This window comes from Hirundo rustica, chromosome 19 (assembly GCF_015227805.2).
Source record: "Hirundo rustica isolate bHirRus1 chromosome 19, bHirRus1.pri.v3, whole genome shotgun sequence".
Lineage (NCBI taxonomy): Eukaryota > Metazoa > Chordata > Aves > Passeriformes > Hirundinidae > Hirundo > Hirundo rustica.
The window spans coordinates 9,553,305-9,574,646 of NC_053468.1; the positions used below are offsets into that span (position 1 = coordinate 9,553,305).

The window sequence follows — 21,342 nt, forward strand, 5'->3', positions numbered from 1 at the left end:
GCTGCAGCTCCGTGGGTCACAGAGTGAGGGGTGTTCATCACCTCACACTCCTGAATTCCCAGTTTACCCGCTCATGGGAGCTGGGAGCCCTGTGTAAAACCCTCCCAGCCCCGAGCTGAAGAGGTGGCAGTGCTGCCAGCCCCGTGCAGAGCAGCCCCTGCTCTTGGTGACGCTCCCAGGGTCCCTTTGCTGAAGGTGCCAGTGCCCACAGCAGGGTGGGGTCAGTGTGTGAGGACACCACAGGGATGGGCAGTTATTTGTAATGTGGCAGAAATCCATGGCATCTTGTACTGGCAGGAAAATACAAACATGCTGGAAGATGGTAGTTATCCTGTGTCTGCAGAAACACAATGGCAGAGCGGCTCCATCAGACTTCTGTAGGATCACCAAGGGGCTTCTGTTTTTCCCTCCTGGTCCAAGAACAAGAACAGCTCTGACCTTGCTCCTTGTATGGTCTTTGTGGCTCCATTTCAGTGTAAACGTAAGGTTCAAGACAGGAGACATTCGGCAGCAGAAGCCTGAAATCCAAGTAATGTTCTGCTGTTTCTGTACTGCTGTTTCTTGCATCAGCCCTCAGAAACCCCATCCACACTGGATTCCTGTGGACCTAGGCACAGTGCAGACAGACAGAGAGAAACCATCCTTGCTCCCAAATATTTTGATAAAAATGAATGATATTGCATGAAAATAAGGTGAAATTAAATACAAATAAATGAAAACTTTGAATAGGGAAAGGTTTGGATTGAAAGGGACATTAAAAATCACCTTGTTCCACCTTCCTCCCCTTGAATAAATATATCATCCATGTCAGGAAGAACAGGTCTCCCAGACTCCATGCCCAGCATTCAGAGTTTTGTTTTGGTTTATTTCTGGTTTTGGTTTATTTTATTTCTTAGTTTAGTGGCTCCTGATGGTGATTTGTGTTTTGCTTTTGAACCAGGGGGCCTTGGTGCATCGCTGCCCCTGAGTGCCAAGGGGCCAGGTGAGGGTCAGGGTGTTCTCCAGAACATTCTGAAGATCAGCAGTGGTCCCTGGGATCAGAGATCTTCAGGATCCTCTGGTGCTGCTCTCCCTCATCCCAGCATGTGTTCCCTGGAGCAGAGGACTGCACTGTGGGACCTGCCAGGTTTGCTCACAGAGCATCTCCCATCTCCCAGGAGGGGGTTCCTGCCCTGCCCACGGCTCTGACAGGCCTCTGTAGGACTGGTGCCTTTTAGGATTCACTCCCTTAAAATCCACACTGGGATGCCTGAATTTGTGATTCTTGGCCCAGTTTGTGATTTCTGGGGGTCCTGGGGCAGGAAAACGAGAGTTGACCACTTGGCACTGTGCATTCCTGGGGGTTTAGCTGATGTGACAGCATGGGCTTTCTGTTTCTTTTCTTTGCCTGATTTATATCTACGGTTACAAAATACTTATTTAAATTAATGATTGTCTTTAAGTAATTTAATGCTTGTTTTTGTTAATGGGAAACCTGACTAAAGAGCTTTCAGTGAGCTGCTGTAGCAAATCATTACACACTCCCTGCTACTTCCTGTGGTAACATTAATCAGAGCAGACTCATTGGCTACTAATGCAGATGCTGCATGTAATTCAGTATAAATTCTATTGTAATTTACCAATAATTAGTGTCCACTTATTCTAAAGTGCTAATGACAGAAAAAATTCCATTGGAGATAGGAGTCACCCTTCTTTACAGACACTGAGGAAAATAAAATGGTTTGGATTGGAAGGGACCTTAAAGACCCTCCAGTCCCAGCTGGTGCTTCACAGCTCAAAATGGCCTCAGTGCTCCAGGGACACGAGTCCAGAAGTGTTTCTTTAGGTATTTCTTTAAACACAGGTGCTGTACGAACTGGTTTGCTTTCTAGATTTAGGGAAGATGGCTGTGTGTCATTTGGGCTGGGCTGTGGGGTGGATTGCATCACTTGAGAAAAGCAGGAAAGCTGATGCTTTGGACTTCTGGGACAGGAAGAAAAATCAGAGTCCTCTCTGTGACTCCATGAAATAGGCCGAGGGGGCTGAACTTAGCAGAGTTATGTGTTTTTCCAGTAGGAATAAAGGACTGAAGCTGAAAATGCTCTTTACTCTGCCCTCTTTCACAGGAGAATGGCACATTTTCCTGGAAGTTCATTTTTATTCATAAGACTATTTTCTCTACATAAATTCACTAAGGTTTAGTCAAAACTTCCCATAACCATATTGCTCAATATATAATCTGTTTACCACAATATTTGCCATACCAGCTAAATACATTAAAGAACAGTACATAAAAGACATAGAATAATACATAGACGTATACAAGAAAATTACTAGATGAGCAGGAACCAAGTCACACTTAAGTGGTGTGTTAAGGATGTTTTGTGAGTAAACAGCAAGTGCTAGAACCAAAGCACCCCCTGCATAACATCCACTTCAAAATGAAGCTTCTCTGCTGAGAATGTGAAGCTGTGGGGCTGCAGAGAATAACAAGCTGGAGCTGGAAGTGGACAAGAGTAAACGCTTCAATTCACATTGAAATGATTTCTCCTGCCTAGTATAATTTAACCTGCCCACACTGCTAAACTTCTGTATTACACACTCCTGTCAGACTGTCAGGAGGAATGATAAGCCTCCTGGAAGCCTCAGCCTGTTACACAGAGAGAACATTCCAGCCAGCATTTCCTTGTGCATTTTTAAGACTTTTAGTTTGGTTTGTCAAGTATAAAGAATACCCTACTTCATGACCCCAGCCTCTTGTTAGTTGATAGATGAAATCTTTTCTTAAGCTGAGTCCCTTGTCTATTATGTTTGCAGAATTCAAGGTTTCTCTTTAAGCTTCCTGGCTTACTGCCAGAAGTCCATGGCTTTGTTACCCAAAGAAATTGCCTTTTTATTAATAGGAAGAGGATTTCTGCAATGGCAAAGGTGCCAATCTGCTTCCAGGTGAGGGAGAACAATTTTAAATGTGTGATCTCATACTTTTGCCACTGCCAATAACTACAAAAAGAATAGCAAAGAACTGTTGTAGTGGTTAGGGCTTCTTTGTTTGACTGGTTTTTAATTTGAAAAGCTGTGATATGACATAAAAGCAAAATACAAGCTGTAGTAATTTCCGCATCTTCCATGTTCTTTTAATCTCAAATTTCTCATCACTATAAACTGCAGTCTGCATACCCAGGAAAAATGGATATAAGGTAAGCCGGGCTTTGGCTTCAATCTCATGTCAAGAACAAAGAGACTCCTTTCACATGTACATCTCAGTTAAATTGTGTTCTGGAGCACCTGAGCAGGGATGGCTCTGTCAGGTGGGTGCTGCAGAAGGAAGATTGCCTGTGCCAGGCAAGTCTGGCCATTGCACCAGCTCAGCTGGTCAGGATTGTGGATCAGCACTGATTTCTCTGTGTCACACCAGAGAGTTTTACCTCTGCCATACAAGTGAAGTAAATCAATCAAATGAGGCTTCCTAGGGATTCTCATTTAAGAACGTCGGGGCTTTTTCATGTGACTGCTTACTCAGGACTCAGCAGCAGAAAAAGGTTCCAGGCCACAGCTAATTAGACAAGTGATTCCACTTACCTTAAATATCAGAACTAGTTAGGAAGACACTCCTCTAGCAGGAGGCATTCATGCTTATCTGTAGATGTTGTCAAACCTTTTTTTTCTCTTTTAGGTAATGACCAGCTACTGCACTTTTCTGGATTTCAGTAAAGGTGGTGGATAATTGAGAGGGGTGGAAATAATTAATTTCAGTACCACCTGAGAACCAGTTGTAGTGACAGATACTTTATTTCACCTCTTTGCAGGAATCACTGTGTAATAAAACTCCTAAGCAGATTTTCACAAGTGCAGAAACCCTAATTCAGTAAGAGACTGAGAGGCAGAAGGCCCCAGCAATATGCTGAGCAATAAGCCACCATAGGGTTATTTAACTGATTGCTGCCTAAAGGACTTGGATAAATTTCTAAAGACATGAAGAACAATGAAACAGTGAATCAGGAAAAAGAGAATTCAAGATAAAGAACATTTTGAAGAGCTCTTTAATTAGTTACTTTAATTAGTTACAGATTCATATTCTAGCGTGTGTGATTTCCCACCACCATAAAAGCGTAATGAAAGATTCCCATGTAAGATGCTCCTTCCCCCACTGTGGGGTGTCTTGCTTTAAAATCCACAGTAAGTACCATCACATTCCCTTCTTTCTTTTGCTAATATTGACCTTGTAAGGGTCTAGACTTGCAGTTGTTATAAATCAGTCCAACCCTGATTGCTACTGAGCTTTCTTGATTTGCATCAGCTAAGGCTCTAGCCCGAGTGCATCTTCTGAGCATGAAATGAAGACAGAAGTCAGTGCTAAATGAAGTTGACCCTTTCCTTTAATTTGCAGTCAGTGGAGGGGCTCCTGAAATTTGAATTGCCAGGGCTGTGTCATTTGTGTCCCTTGGACAGTCACAGTTCAGGTCACACTGCCAGACTGCCTGGCTAAGCCCTGATTGAAAACCTGAGCATGTTTGCTCTTGCCCCATCTTTATATCTGGGATAAAAAATTATCTCAGTGCCCTTGCTCAGGTGTCAGGACAGTTAACAGGGAAGAGACTGTGATGGGCAGGGAAGTAAAACCTGCAGTTCATCTCCTGAACTGCACTTGTCCCTGGCAGAGCAAATCTCTCCTGGTCTTGCTCCTAACAAATGCAGCATCTTACCTCTTTTTGCGCATTCTAACAAGAATCACTTGTAGTTAAAAAGTCTAAAAGAAGGTGATGGGAGTGTAACCACTGTGGTCTGTCATAAGGAGGGGTATGCTATGGCAAATTCATCTGCAGGGGGGGTTGTGTGTATCTTTTAATATTCAGTAGCTAGCCAGATCTCATCTGATGTCCTCTCAGAAACATGGGATCCTTTGTGGGTTTGTTACTTTATGTTAGGCATTTCCCAGGAGTGTTGAAGTGCTTAATGCTGAGATATCTTTGTGGCTTTTCAGCTCAGAGTTCTGATTGTGAAGAAGTGAAGGGAAGAAATGATTGGGAGGATTTGTCACCCGGTTTCGTTTGAACAATTGCTTTTCCTCCTTGGTCAGATGTGGGACAGAACAGGAATCACCTAAATGTAGATAGATTGCAGTAACACATGACAGTTCTTTATTGGTTTCCATTACCTATGCTGCTCATTTCCCCAGAGGAAAGGGCAGCTAATACCGTATATTTTTTAACATAAACCAAAGGCAAGGATAAGCCAGTGCATATGAAACCATGGCTCTTTATTCTCCATATGCACCGAATTGAATTGCAATTTCCTCCTTTAATTTTCTCTGGGTTCTCTGTATGTCAGAGCAGCCAGGTATGTTTGTAGTCCTTCACCAGCAGATGATCACTGGAGGCTCACAGGTAATGAGTGGACACACGTGGTGCAGTGGCAGAGTTTTCAGGCACAGCTCTGCTAATCAATTGATGGTGCTACAAAAAGGCTGGGGGCAGCCAGGCTCCCTCTGGGCAGGGGAACTTTTGCATGCTCCCTTTTCAGCTTATTGCAAACCCTTTCTGTCTCTGTTGTAAGTATTTCACACCTTTATTTAGAAATTTCTTTTAGCCTTCTCATTGTGTCCGTTTATAAATTCAAGATCTGTGTATCTGAGGAGCTCACAGTCGGTGCTTTCCCTTTGCAGAGACCAAAACTGGGCCTTCTGCACTGGTGCACATCATTACCAGGTGGGGAAAACGGCATTTGGGAAAGGTTTTCAGAGGTGCAAGAAAGAATGTGAGGTCCCAGTGAAGGAGGAGGCCTGGGCAAAATCTGTGTCCTGTTTTCTCCTCCTTTCTCCCTCTCTCCTTTTCCCCCCTTAATAGGTTTTCTAGCTGTTTCTTTGAATAAAAAATTAATAATGGCAAAAGCTTGTAGGTGGTCCCTGGGGTAGAATAGTGGCTAAGGATGTAAAAGAATGATTTGAACAAACAGTCTCAGGAGGATAAATGAAGTGCTATGAGTTCTGTAAGTAAAGGGAAAATGTATATAACTGAAAATATTTGCCTAGTTAAGCAACTTCTGTACTAAAACTTTAGCCACAGCATTAGCAGCTTGGAATGGATTTTTAAACCCAGCAATCTAGGAGACTATAGTTAATTTTCTTAATAGACATACAATGTTGTGATGTCCAAATCACGTGAATTCTGAAGGGCAAGGGTTTTAGATGACATTTGGATGCCTAGAGATATAAATAAGCTTCCTGTGGGATTTTTAGAAGGGCATAAGCAAATCAGGCAGCCCAGCTAGTTTTGATTTTAATGGAGTTCAATACCCAATATGCTTCTTGTTCCCCCTCCTCCTTCCTGCAGGGATTCACCTTCTCTACAAGACATTTTAAAGTGATACTTGGAAAACTGTCCTTTGCCTATAGAAAATGTACCCCTGAGTTCCTCAGAGCTGTGCTGACAGCCTGGAAACTGGAAGCACACATCCAGTTCTCTGCCATGGGTCATGTGTGGCTGCTCCCAGCACTGGCCAAGCAGCAGCCCTTGTGCCAGTCCTTGTGCCAGCCCTTCCCTGTTCCAGGCTCTGGAACACCATCCCTACAGCTCAACCAGCACAGCTTGGGCTGCCTTACATTTAACAGATGTTAAATAAGGAACTACTTTGATTTTCCTGGGCCGCTGCACGCTCCCATCCACAGCGCAGCGCTGCAGAAAACTCCTGATTTAAACGCAGAACCTGGGGCCGGGAGGTTTGTGTGGCTGGCGCTGCTCCGCGTTGTTCTGCGCTCCGGATGGATCCTGCCCCTCTCTGTTCCAATGACCTTGCTGTCGTGTCCTGGGGACCTTCTCAAGGATTTCTGCCGAGCTGCAGTGAGCCCCGGCCATGCTCCCACCCCTGCTGACTGATAATCTTGGAAGCAGCAGTGAATAGGTGAGAACAAGCTCCAGAGGCAGGAGCAGGGCCTCTCTTCCAGCCTCGCTCTGCAGCATCCTGCCAGTGCATCTGGGCTCAGGAGCACCCCACCCTCCATTCCTTTTGTTCCTCTCTTTGTTAAGTAATTAATCTCACTCTGCTGAGATAAATTTCTTCTATTAAAAGGGAAAAAAAAAAAATATACCTTCAGTCAAAGCAACATTTGGGGGAGAGAAGGAGGGGAGGGGGAGAGGAGTCCTCCTCACAGTTTGTTAATTGGTTCTTTCACCTGACAGTAGTTTGTGTCAATTAACTTGATACTCAGTGAAAGTGAAATTAATCCACCTGGGTCAAAAGCAGCTATTAATTTTTAATCAAAACAAAATGCTCACTCGACAGATTTGTAGCTCCACTTAGAATAAACAAGATACGCATGAGGTGGAACGTGCCACGGGCTCTGCTCCGGCGAGGTGCTCCTGGGGATAATTTCTTTCTCTCCTGCAAAGGGCAGAGGTGAGGTAACTGGGCTGCTCATGACACTTGTCTCTTTCAGAGAGGCTGTTTCCCCCGTGGGTGTGTGGTGTTTCCCCAGGGTGTTTCCCCCTGGCACCCAAACCCTTCCCCCAGTGGGTGGGCAGCAGGGGCTGAGGCACTGAGGTGTGGGACTGCTCCTCCCTTACCCACTGGGCTCAGGGCATCCCTCCCTGTCACTGCCCCTGGGATACACGCAGACACTGCCCTGTCCCTGCCCTGTGACTCCTGGGGCACCCCTGGCACCTGCAGCCCCCCAGGAGCCTCTGCTGGCGGGGAGGAGGTGACTCTCTCATGGATACGTGCTTCTTCCATCAAAGGGAGCTGGGAGCACAAAGCTGTCCCGGGATTTCTTCTGTCCTGTGCACTAGAACAATGAGGGTGAAAATCTCAAGGAAATTGTTCTGCAGAAACGCACAGTGCTCCAAGTGGCTGGTCAGTGTGTTCAGATTTATCCAAAACAGGTAGAAGTAAAAACTTAAGAGCTTGCATTTGTGTATGAGATGCATTGGGATTGAATTCTATTAATAATGACCGGTGTCAGACCTAGGCCTTGGTTCACAGAATCCTAAAATGTCCTGAGCTGGAAGGGACCACAGGGATCATCCAGTCCAACCCCTGACCCTGCACAGGCACCCCAACAACCCCAACCTGGGCATCCCTGGGAGCTCCTGCAGCTCTGGCAGCCTCAGGCTGTGCCCATTCCCTGGGAACCTGGGCAGTGCCAGCACCTATGGGGGAAGAACCTTTCCCTGATCTGCAGCCTGAGCCTGCCCTGGCCCAGCTCCAGCTGTCCCCTGGTCCCTGTCCATGGTCACAGAGAGCAGAGATAGGAGCTGCCCCTCGGGAGGAGCTGCAGTCTCTGGTGGGGTCTGACTCAGTCTCCTCCAGTTCAGCTGAGGAGCTGGAGGAAGTCAAAGTGAATTATGCTTGAGGTATGTACAGAAAAGTCAACTTACAAATCTCTTGAGGTGGTTTAAAATTCCTCTCTTCTCCTTTCTGTCTCTCTTTTGGTCTCTTCCTCTTGAAAGCTTCCATCTCTGTTAGACTCAAAGGGAATGAAATAGGAATCCCTCCACTTTGCTCTGTACTGAGCATGTAGCAGCAGCTCTGGCAGGGCTCTGAAGAACAGATTATTTGGGTCACACCAAAGGTGATGGAGTAAGTGCAGCCTGAGGAGCAGAGATCCGAGCAGAGCTGGGTTCCTGCTCCATGTGTGGCACAGGGAGCAGCAGAGGGGGAGCAGTCTCAGGTTTGTACCTGTGGTGCAAAGGCCAAAGATATGTTAAAAAAAATATTGGACATTGATTTTGTGGAAGGAATGTTCTCTTATGAGCCTTGTTGGGCTTGACTCTCAAAGTGCTAGAGATGCCCACATGCACCAAGTCACCCTGCAGGTGAATCCAAAAGGACCAAAGTGGGACAACCCCATCACCTGCCAGGAATATTTGGAGAAGCAGATGATGGTTCTGCAGCCAGCACAGCCCAGCCCAGCTCTTCTGGGGATGACAGATGGAAAATTAATAATAAACTGGGAATATACTGTTCTTCAGAGGGTCCAGAAGGAAATTCCCATGGGAACTCTGCAGCTGCTCCATGGTAGGAGCCATGTGTGGGGTTTTTCTCTGCCCTGAAGCACCAGCTGTGGTGCTGGACAGGGGAAGCAGCTCAATGGGCACTGACCTTGCCCAGGGGAAGCTGGCAGTGGTTGGCATCCGTGCTGCCACTGCAGGGAACAAGCACTGGGAGACCTGAAATGAGGAGATGTCAGCCCTGCTGCACGCTGCAGTGCCTCAGTCCTGTGCTAAAGCAGCTCCCTCAGACACCTACACTCACAGCTCTTCTCACTTTCTCATTACTTTGTAGACAATAAAAGCAAAATATTACCTGTTGGTTGTCAAGGTATCAAGCCTTAGAGGGGATTTTTTTCCCCATTTTTTTTTTTTTTCTTTTTTTTTTTTTTTTCCTCCCTTTCCCCCAGTAGTATCTTGTCTTGGGATTTTTAGACACTAATTGGATTTTTTTTTAATTTTTTTTTTTCTGCTATGAGTATTTATTCTTTTGTGAGGTGAACCTGTCTGCACACCAGAGTGCTGGGGGCAATTTATACCTGTGCAACTTATTACCTGCTCGTGCACTGATTTGGCCAAATGAATCAGAACAGTCCCTCCATCTGCACTAATTCATTAATCAATAGTACCCCACACTCCTCGTGCAGGGGAGCCTGATCTCACGTGTGACACTGCTCTTTCAGGTGCTCCTCTTTCCAATATTGTAATTAAAGGAAATCTGACCTATGTGCTGGAGTTAATAGATATTTTTATTACACATGCTCGAAGACATAAAATGGTTGCTCGTTCTTCCTTCTCTTCCAACTCTGTCTGTCAGGTCCACTTAGCTGCCAGGATTGCCTGGAGAATGTGTAACCTGGATTATTGTTAGGATTTTAGCAGAAAAGAATATGTTCTCCAGTGACAGGGAAAGGCAAGTGAGTGACAAAGGAGTGACAGCCTCCTCCAATGTCACATATGCAGAGGATATTAATAGGCAGCAGCAAGACAAGGATGTGGTTCAGAGCACGGAGGGGCTGTGTCTGTCAGACATTAGCAGCAGCAGAACAAATAATAACAACTTTATCCGGCCAGACAGATTAGCTGGAACCTGCCACTGCCCTTCATGTTCTCCTGGAAGGTGCCCCAAAACCTGGAGTGAGCATAAACCACCAGGCACTCATTGGCTCCCCATCCCACAGAGGAGATCTCCAGCAGCAAAGGGACCATAAAGCTGGAATATCCCACGGGTGCTTCGTCAAAGGGGTCCTGCCAAGTGGTGGCTTGTAGGCACTGCTTCCTGGAGCATTCCTGGAGCATTCCTGGGTCCACTGCTCTCCCAGGTGCTTCCAGGCTGATTCTGCCTCACCAGCGTTGGGGGAGAACAGCCTGAGCTGCTCTGTTAGTGTGGCACAGAGGGTAGCAACCCTCAGGAACTGCTCTGCACCTCGCCCTGTGTTACTGGCTTTAGCAATTCCTTCTCATCTTTTTGTATTTTTTTTTTTTTTTTTTTTGTCTTTTTAATCATTTCTGTGACAGTGTGAGGTTGGTAGGCAGTGTGATGCTCTGACAAGTGGAAGCTTACATTTCTGATTATTTATTTCTGTCTCTTGTAAATAGGTAATCCTTTTTTCCCCCCTTTCAAGTTAATGTAATTTAGTTGCAGAGAGATTAGGGAGCTTATCTGAACTCGGGGAGGAAGTTTGGTGTTCTGAGGCTTAAACCTTCATAATCAGAAATGTTGTTTCCTCCTTTGCTCCAGTTGATAATAACCACATCAGGTGCTCAAACCAATAACATGCATCCACACAAGAAGCCTGTCCCCAAGTCTAATAATATCTGTAATGACTTGGATGCAGGCTCTAGCTGGGGATTAATGACTAACTGGCTTTAATGGGCCTCAGATCATCAACTGCCTCTCTGTTGGTCATTAATCCCCAGGAAACAGCCTGTGCTGAAACTACCATTGCTTAATTAGAACGTGGTTGGGCAGTTGCTGCACAGCACTGGCTGTGGCTTTGGGGGAATAAAGGGAATAAACTGGCTTTCTGAACCTGTTGAGTGTCTGATGGACCTTCTGCCATTCTCCATGTGCCTAGAGACTGCATCCTCAGGGACAGACTGGAAGGCAGACTGGAATTCTGCCTCTTCATCCCTGGACTCTTTTTTTCTGGCTCAGGACAGTCCTTATTTCATTTCGAGGCAGAAAATTCTACATTCCTTTAGAACTGCTGGTAAGGTCTAAATGGCGGTGAACTGTGTTTTTTCAGAGATGGTAAGAGTGTGTTTTTAATGGAAAATACCAAGTTTAAGTCACCTCATTTACTGTGGTGCAATAGCATGGGTTCTCCCCTCCTTCCACACTTCGTGTTTATTCATTGCAATTTTCTTACTAGTCTAGAGCCATAAGGGGAATGCATTTCACCTGTAATTTTCTAAGAAGAATAAAAGATATTTAATCCTTTCCTAGTTTGGATAAACGTCTGTGTGATACAGAAAACTCCTTTACTTTTCGGAAGTCTTTGGCCACTGTTCATTCAAGCCCCAGTTAGAAGAAGATACTTTTCCAGTGGCAATATTAATGATTCATTATGTCCCCAAAACAGCATAACCCTACTTGTACATGCTCCAAATGTGATCCAAAGCCCAGTGAAACCTTTCTTTTCAGGGGGTTTGGATCAGGCCCTGGAAGCACCTGGATATCATGAATGAAGCTCCACTCTCTGCTGGGCTGTGCTGTCCATGGGATTTGATGTAATTGAGTTTATTCTCCCCAGCCTCAGGCTGATCCCTTGTTTTGGTGGCCTGTGCTCCTCTGTTTCCCATTATCCATGAATAGTGTTTGATGCCAGAACAGAGGGGGGAAGATGCTTTTTCCACAGCCTCATGTGAAATTCTGAACATTTAGACATCCTTACAATATACTACACACACATTCCACTTTTATAAGGCCAGTATAACGCTTTCAGAAGTTTTATGAATTCCAGGATGTAAGCAGAGTCCTCGTTAGCCTGTTTTGGATAAGCCTTAATGGCCTGGCCCCAGAGCTACACAGTCACTCCCTGGGCTGTTTATGAGCAGCAGTTGTGACCAGGTCACTGAGAATGGAGCACCATCAGTCTCCACGCAGTCTCTCCACGGGTCTGGCTGCCCACTCCAGCCTAGTTAAAATTTTAGGAGCAGTAAATGGGATCATGAGTATGAGCTGATATTTTGACCAGTATTTCCAGACTCACTGGATCCTGCATCACCTGTTAGTCTCCAAATGCTTTCCATCAGAGCACAGCCCCACAGCTGCCAGCACAGCTAAAAGTGGAACCTGCACCACAAATCCATGGCAGGAGGTGATGGAAAGTGATCACGGCACAGTCTGATGCTGCCTCCCATGCTGTCATCCACAAACCCTGGGGCACTGCCAGGAATTGGAAATGCATTGGAGAGCCACACTTGTGATGCTCCTGTGAAGCACACAGATATTTGGAGCTTTATGTAAAGATTTGTGGGCTTCATGGAAAAAGAAATGTGTAGAGGGGGAGTGGAAGGTTGACCATTTGCTGTGTAAAACACCAGTCAGGACAAGGTCACCAGAGGTCACTTGCTTTATGTCATGCACCCTGTCTTTGGAGGAACCACACCAGCTTTTTTGCAGGTTTTGTTTGGTTTTGTTTGGGGTGATGGTGTGCATTTATATGGGTATGTATTTATAAATCTCTAAGCTACTTCTCAGGAAATATTAAGCATTTTATCAAGATCCTTAAAACCAAGCTTCATCTGTAGAAAATTGCCTCACACTGTGACTTCTTCACTGAGAATCTGAGTCCATTACCTACCTATTAAGCAGTTAGGAGATCTGATTTTAATGTCTGTAATAGAGCTTTTAATTTTAATGGAAAGGAGCAGTAGCAGATGCTGCAGTGCAGAATTTCACATGTTCCCTGCTCTTGTGGAGCTGCCCCAGTTGCAGGATTTGAACCAAAGTATGGAGGTTTTGTCTTCCAAGGGCGGGAGTGGGGTGTGGTTGAAACTCTTTCAGTGCTGAGAGCCCAAAGGGAATCTAAACACCATTTAAATGTTGTTTCCACCAGAGTTCCCAGGCTGGATCTGTGTTTAAACAGAGTACAGGGGCTGTGCTGTTCCTGTGCCACTCAGGAGAAACCCGCCCAAATGGAAACAGGCCATAAATGGCTTGTTGGTGTCTTTATCCTTTCTGCCTCTTGGCCTGTGGAACAGTCCTTACCTCATCACCTTTCTTTCATGTCTTGGCATCTGTGTCTTCATTAGAGATCAGAGGAAGAGCATCCAGAATATTTCGCTTTGAGATAATCAGGTCTTTGAGCATTTTTTCTTCCCACTTTGAACAGCGGGCATTATCTAGAGAATCTCAGTCCTCTTCTCCCAGACATTTCCTCACTAAATACTGAAGTTGTGGAGCTCTCAGCCTGCTTGGCAGTGGTTTCCTCCAGCTGAGAGGTAAATCCTTCAGCAATTTGATCATTTCTGTGGAGCATCTGGAGCGTCTGGTTGGTCCCAGGTATCTGAGGTGAGCTGCAGGTGTGAGACACAAGCCCACCCAACCAAGGGTGGATCTGGCTATGACTGTCCAGGCTTCTCTCTGTAGCTCACATGTAGGGACAGAGATCTGTAATACTGAGCCCCCAGACCATTACAATCTGAGCTAAATTTGACCAGCTGCAGCACCAAGTCCTAGCAGGCAATAGAAAGCATTTTAATCCATTTATATTGATGCAGCCAGAAGAATGAAGTGTCTGCAAGCACCCTGAGATTAGCTGATATTCCACAAGCAGACTTATTCGCCATTTTATCTGTTTCAGTCCCACAGAAGTGGATCCTAGCTGGGAGACAGAATTCTGCTACCCAGAATAAGATCCCAGTTCCTAGTGAAGGATGTTCTGGGTTTTGCAAGCTCTTTGGAATGAGTTCTGTAGGAACTTCAGAGTGGCTGTAGCAGAATAGGTCTGGACACTCAAACACTGCCAATACTAATCACTGTCAAAACAGTGTTTTCTTTTTGCCTTTTTTAAAAAAGCTGTGTATGATCAAAAGCTCTTTGCATTGAGCCTTCTCAACTGAGACAATACACGCAGACTTTTAACATGCTTCAACTTCAGCACTGCTGGCACATTATAATGTGGTATTTCAGTCATAATGTCCTGCTTTTTTCTTTATCAGTGCCTCAAGAATGGTATCAACCTATTATAAGAATGATAAGAAAGGCTGAAATTTAAAAAAATATATTCTAATGCTATTCTTCTGATTTAAAAAAAAAGGATAATATGCATTAACTATCAAAAATAAAGAAAGTTTCCTTTTTGAATTGGGCCATGGTGGTCTTTTTGTTGAGGTTGAGAGGCAGCAGATGTAGTGAGGGTACTTATCCAGAGCCAGGGAGCACAGGTCATATCACTGTATAAGGAATAAATAGGAGAGGGAATATGGCATTTAGGACTTACGTAGCTGTTGTGCTCTGACAGATCTTTCATCCCTTAAAGTGTCATTTGGGTTAGATGCACATTTGAAATTTCTTGCAGTATTCAGGAGTCACTGACTTTTGGTGTTGTCCTTAAAACAAATAGATATTCAAGTCTAAGTGGGAAAACAGTGATTTTTATTTGCTTGGGATTTTCCTTTTAAATAACTGTATATCATTTGTACACATCCTTTGGCTTTGGGACAGTGCAGTAAAGGGAGGAATTTACACCAAGGCCCCTCATCTCCATTCTCTCACATTTCCTCCCCCCAGAAAACCCCAACCCCTTTATCCAGCAGCTCCCAGTGCCTAAAAAGAAACAATCGTGGCTTAAGGAATGAGATGCTACCAGCAAACAGTGCAATAACTCTTCCCTAATTCAGTCCACTTCTCCAGCCACTGTCAATTACTCATATGAAAACCAATTTTAAGTGTATTCTTCAAGGTTAAATTCCCCCAAAGCCTGTGGACTGCTGCCAGGGGCTGTGAACCCTTCATGCAGGTCACCCAGTATCTGAATCTTCTGTTGCAAATCACTGCTCTCCCCATTACTCCTTTGGCATGTACCTGATTTGGTTGACATTTCCATAATTAATTTATAACAGCAATAACCCTGAGATAAGCCTATTTATAGATTTGTGCAAGCTGTATAAGACTATAGATAAAATCTTGCTTCATTAACATATTTAAAGTACTTGGGAGACTCTAGCCTGATAGTGTAGTTGGTGTGATTATCAAATTATACGACGGGAAGCTCAAGTGTTTAATGTGCATTCAGCGCCTATAAGCTGCTTTCCACTTGAGATCACAAGGGTAATTCAGGGGACACAAACGCCGTCCTGGGCTGTTGACCCAAGGAGTTCTGTGTACTGCCAGGCACTGTGGAGTTGAGGAAGGCAATTTCTCTTTTTTCAGATATTCCCTTTCAGGAAATTTATGAATTCTTTGCATCCAATTCTCTGCAGCTATTTTTCTCCTTCTGTCATTGACATCAGTGCAAAGTCAAGGGTAAAATAATGCCAAATCAGAAATATACTCATTCAGTTCTCCCAGGTGTAAAAGTTATTTTATGGTTTGCATGCAAGAAAGAACTTGATTGTATGCATTTTTTTTTTTTTTCTCTAAATCATCTCCAATATCTTTTTTTTCTTTTCTTTTTTACACAAACTGGGTTTGTCTCTCCAAAAGTCAGAGACATTGTGCATGTGAAACCATGGTTTGTCTCTGTCTACGATGTGCAGGGAGAGCTTCCCAGAGAAGCCAGATAGGCTGAGTGAGACAGCTGAGAGGAAATACAGGCTGTGGCAGCAGCATGGAAATGATGCTCAGTTTGTGAGTTAGAATAAAGCACAGACAGGAGAAAACAAGTGAGGTGAGTGGGGGCTTTTTAAAAAATATGACAGAGCTTGTGTCATGGCTCAACACTGACACACTCCCTGATGAGTTCCTCCTGACAGAGGCATTCCTGAGATATTTTGCCACAAGCCAAAGCGTTGCAGGAGGATCTGGGCTCCCCAGAGGCCGTGCTGCAATGGAGATCAGAGCTCCCTGTGTCCTGCTGGGCGAGGAGCCTCTGGACCACGCCACACTCCTGCTGCTGCCAGATGCGCTCTGGGTGATGGATGGAGACTCCTCTGTCCAGCTGCACAGGTAATTGCCAACCTGCAGCTGGCTGTGCCGCAGAGTTGTGCTTGTTACAGACCTGAAGATATTTAATTTGTAAACACTTAATAAAGCATAGCCTACAGTAGCTTGGCTGGTCTTATCTGTCAACCAAATCAAAATCAATATGTCCCCGGGGTATAAGCTATGATTGTCTGGGCTGCGGAGTCTAATAGGATTAAGTGTTTGGGACCTTCTCTAACATTACAGTCCACAATCCTAGTTAGAGAAAGTTAAAGACCAGCTTGCCACTGTAGCAGGCATGATTGCTTAGGGGTCTGAAAAATCATTAAAGCTTGTCCTCTTAAACGTTGATTGTTCCCTAGTGATTTATTGACAAAACACAAAAAGTGCTCTATACTGCACTCTAATTATATGTATGAGGCTAGGAAATCTCATGGGAAATTAAATAAAATTTACAGCTTGATGGTTTTATGCTCTTGGGAGACATACCTTCTTAATAAGATCTTATAGCTGGGAATATTTATGAGGTTAAAATCTGTAGGCTCGAGCAAAGACCTAACCTTCGCAAAGGGAGGGGTCTTTGTGTTTTTCTTTCAGTAAATAATTTCAGTGAAAAGCAAGGTAGGCAAAAATTACAATAACGGGATATAGTGGGAATTACCAAGTCACTGTATTCAATACCTGTCAATAGGGGGAACTTCAGGGGTGGGGAAGGAGCCAGGGCAGCTGCCTGCCCTTTGTGACATTCTGGAGTTGGTGTTTGCACTCTGTTGCCTGTGACATTCCTGTCGTGGCCAGGTGAGGCCACACAGAAGCTGTGAAGGCATGGGACAGTCTAAAGCTTTCTAGCTGGGGAAGGTGTGAAAATGATTGTTACAGACATGTACATGGGTACTGCTATGTATGGTTTTCTCCTGTGGGCAAAATATTCCTAATCATAGAATCAGAGAATATCCAGAGTTGGAAGGAGGTCACTGCAGTCCAACTCCCTGCCCTGCACAGGTCAAACCTGCAGATCTGCAGCCATTCTTAGTAAAACTGGGCAGCCCAAAGACCTTGGAGATGTGTAATAATATCATCTTTATATTTGGGAATGGTCAGATGGTTCCTCTTTGTTATCAGATCACATTTGTGATCAGACATTTTAAATTGGCAGTTTGAGTGTGAATAGGGCTGGTGAGAGCAGGACATTGGTACAGTGTAGTAGTGTGACCAAATTGAGATGTGGAGACTAAATCTGTACAGAGTCAGCTGTATCAATAAAAGAAACGTGTCCTTTTCTCACGAGTTAGAGCAATTATGGGAGAACACAAATAGAATCAAAGGTGGTAACAAAATTGGCCAGAAATCCCTAGTGAAGTTTTGAATGTTTTATTAAGTGGCACCCTTTGGAAGCTGGCCTAGGAGTAAAAACAAGAACACTTTCCTAGTGACTCTTCAAATGTAAAGGATAATTAATATACAGGACAATTCTCTCTAGGCCCTGAAGCAGTTTTTGATTAAGGCACTTAACTGGGACTTTGGAGAATTAGGTGCAGCACTTGATTTTGATGTAGAGCAGCTTTGTGATGCTGGGCAAAGAATTGCATCTCTCCACACCACAGTTTCCATGTGTAGATAGGATTGTGATCCTTCCTTTATCTCCCTTTCCTGTTCATCCTGTATTCTCTTTGAGGCAAGGACGATGTGCCAGGCTCCAGCACGTGGCCCCCAGCAGGGACTCTCTCTGTTGTTGTCACAGCCACAACAAGGGGCTTGTCCTTTATCTCTGTAACTTCTGAATGTGTGTGGTGACAACTCTGACCAACTTTTCCCTGCTGTCATCCTCCTCTTGGACCACAACGAAAACAGAAACAGCTTAATTAGAATATGCTTGACAGGAGTCCATGAAAAAAAGATGCAAACTCTCCTGGTTGCACAACTTGATTGTGATTATGTTTCTAATTTAATTTAAAAAAAAAATCTTTCTTGGTGCCCTTTTAAAGAGGCGTGGGGAGAGGAGAGGGCAGAGGAAGGGTGTCACCTCCCCCTCTGTCTGAGAGATGATCTGTACTAATAATCCATGCCCTGGACTCCAGCTTCTCACCTCACTTACCTGGAGCAAATCAAAGGTAGCTCCATTAAAATGTATGAAAGTACTTGGATGCAAAATGCCTTGATGTTAAATGTAAGGAGAATAAACCCCTGTATATTAGCTACTCCTTCCCCCAAATCCTTCTAAATTCAGCAGCCGTGTGAATTAGATTTGTGTTCCTGTAAGGCTCCTTTTCGTGTGATAGCTCCAATCATTTATGGAGCAGACTTGCTTAATTTCGTATCCCCCCACCCCACACTCCTGCTCCCCCCATGCACACACCTTATCCTCGCCCTCCTGCACACAATGAAACGTCTGATCAGTTCAGAGAGAGCTCAGAAAGTCTCTGCCTGGGATGAAGGAGAAATTTATTAGTGAAAGACAAGACTCCCTGATAATCAGGGAGTATTGAAATCCCTGATTTAATTTGAATATGGTACGGAGCATGTCTCTTCCTGCCTTCATTACTGCAAAGTCTGTGCCTGATAATGTGTCTTTTTACTTAAGGATATTATGCTGGGGGAAAAAATGCTTGATGGGCCACTCTAGCCGAGGTGAAAAGGTTTTGGTATGTTTTAATAAAGATGGATATCACTAAGAATGTTTGAAATATGTGGAAGTAAGATTTGTTACAAGTTACAAATCAAAGCCTAAAAATGTCACTTATCTCCTAATGATACTTCTACACAGATTATTAATTTCATTTTAGGAGACCAATGAATGTTACATTTTTATGACATTGATTAAATGTCTCACTGCCGTCCTCCCATCCATCCTTTTCATTTTCAAAAATCCATATCCGACTTTAACAAAACCCAGCTCATAAATTTGTGTTTTACTGCTCACCAAAGCAGAGTTGGATGGCAATCCGCCTGCTAACTTTGGATTTGCGCTCCTCTTATCTCTCAGAATCTCTGGTCTGCCTTGCTTTCTTTTTCCTATCCAAACAGTATTTCACACGTGAAATGTGTTTTTCAATATTCACTTGCTCTCTTACATCTAAAAATGTGTTTTGGCATAGACAGCATGGCTGGTGCCACCAGGTCTTCAGAAAAGTGCACAGGAGCTGCTGCTCAGCAACTTGAAGAAGGTATCCTGCAATGTTTTGGTGGCTCCTGCCTCCCCCAGTGGGAGCTGCACCTCCAGCCCTCCGGTCACAGGCGGGGATTCATCCCGCAAGAGACACAAGATGTGCAAAACTCCCTTCCTGCATGGACGGCTCTGCCCCTGCCCTGGATATGGTTGGCTGACATTTAGGCAAATTCCACGTGGTGCCAGACCACATTTATGATATTCTCCTTTCTCACTCTTGTAATGGCGTTGAAGTTGTGTGAGAGAGAGGGACAGAAACTTCCTGTCCCTTCCCCGCTCCTGTTCCTCACCTCTTCTCTCAGCCACACTAAACTCTACCTCTGGCCTTACCACTTGCTTATTTATGGTCTCCCGATCTCCAATGGGTAAGAAAAAATCACAAGGGAAACAAATTAAGGCCAGCTCCAGTGAAAAGGGAAAGCCTTGGGCTTAGCTGTCCTTAACTTCAACCCCACAGCAGGATTTGGTATCTTGAACACTATTGTGCCGCTGGGAACAAAGTCAAATTAGCAACAGTTCACATCCAACAGACAAAATCTAAAGAGAGCAGCAATGTTCAAAGAGTGTCTAATTGATATTGATTTTAACCTGCTTGTCTTAAACATTACTTCTCTCTTTGAGTTGAGCCTCCTGCCAGGCCCCGCATCCCTCGGCGCAGGGCTGCGAGCACGGCCTCAGTGCCCTGCGCGTCCCTCTCTGCTCTTCTTGGGGTGCAGCTTCATCATCAGGGATTTGGGCATCAGCCTTGGGTGTCCAGCGTCATCCAGCCTTGGCTGCTCTTGTGACAGGGACAGCCACAGTGCCGGAGCAGCTGGCCCCAGGCGCCCAGCCAGGCCCTGTCCTCAGGCCCATCCCTCGGAGGTGTCGCTTTGGGAGACAGCTCAGATAAGCTGGGTGCTCAGCAGGTCCCGTGTGAACACCCAGGATGGACCCTGGGGAAGGGCCAAGCCGAGCTCCTCGGAGCCTCCTGGCGCTGCCCCAGCTCAGGAGAGGCTCTGCCTGCGGGGATGATGTGGCAGCACACACCAGCTCTGGTCCCTTCTCCCTCCTCCCCCTTCCCTCGCGTCGCACGCTCAGACACATGGGATGTTTCATAAAGAAAAAATATGGCATGTTTACAGAGAGAAATTTCAAGAAGTGTTAATTTAATATGCTAAAGTGTTCCCTTCAGCATTTTACCTTTGTTGTTGTTTTCACAAAACAGCCAAGACTAAATAATGAGCCCAGAGCTGTGCCCTTTGGTAGTGTGATACCTCATTACCCACGAGCGGCCTCCATCTGCCCTCATGGCTGCACAGGGAGCCATTACGATTATGATGGAAATCTCAGAAGCCATTACCAAGATGCAACAGAGGGCCTACTGCAGACAGCCTAATGGACTAATTTGTAATTGGGAGAGGGAAATGACTTAGCGAGCTCAGGCTTGGTTTTGATGAGTGTGGAAGTGCGCATGCTAAATGTGATAAATGAACAGGAATGCTTGTTTGCGCAGTGGGTTTTACAAGGCCTTCAATCTCTCCTGGGGATCGGAGGCGTGCTGACAAGTCTTGAGAAGCGAGGAGGAAAGGGCTCAGGGGAGGCGAGGGAGATGCAAAGAGAGTAGCTAAGGATAAATCGGTGAGAAAAACTAATGGCAATAAAAACCCAAGGAAATGGCTGTGTCTGCCAGGAAAGCAGTAATTAGGATGCTTTTTGCGTGCATATCTTTAGCTATTAAAATCAAAAATGAGAGTGCACCGTGGCATTTGCTAAGTTAAAAAAGAAGAAAAGAAAATACCACGTAGAATGAAAGGCAAGCAGTGTTTTAAACCTGCAACTTCTGTCCAAAAGTGCAGCCATGTCTATGATCAAGCCCGCTTTTTGAGCACAACGTGCTGGTGTGACAGGAGAAGGGATTCCTTCACTGAGGATCCTTCACAAAACTCTTCCTCAGCCCTGGAAATGTTCAAGGGCTGGTTGGATGGGCTTGGAGCAACCTGGTTTAGTGGAAGGGGATTGGAACTTGATGGTTTTAAGAGCCCTTCCGCCATCAACCATTTTATGGTTCTGTGATTCTAATAGAGGCCCGATTGCTGCAGTGGGAAGATCCCGAGGCTTTCCCCTGGCAGCACAAAAGTTAGAGA

The 21,342-nt window shown here is 45.0% G+C and overlaps 1 protein-coding gene and 1 long non-coding RNA gene across 3 annotated transcripts in view; both read left to right on the forward strand.

Moving 5' to 3' along the window:
- AUTS2 (activator of transcription and developmental regulator AUTS2) overlaps window positions 1-21,342 on the forward strand; it is a 771,484-nt gene that overhangs the window by 545,111 nt on the left and 205,031 nt on the right. The window lies entirely within an intron of this gene.
- LOC120761248 (uncharacterized) lies at window positions 5,472-7,848 on the forward strand. The gene is made up of 5 exons (XR_005703586.2): window positions 5,472-5,527; window positions 5,642-5,684; window positions 6,309-6,876; window positions 7,258-7,371; window positions 7,710-7,848. It is a non-coding gene; the product is annotated as an uncharacterized LOC120761248 (long non-coding RNA).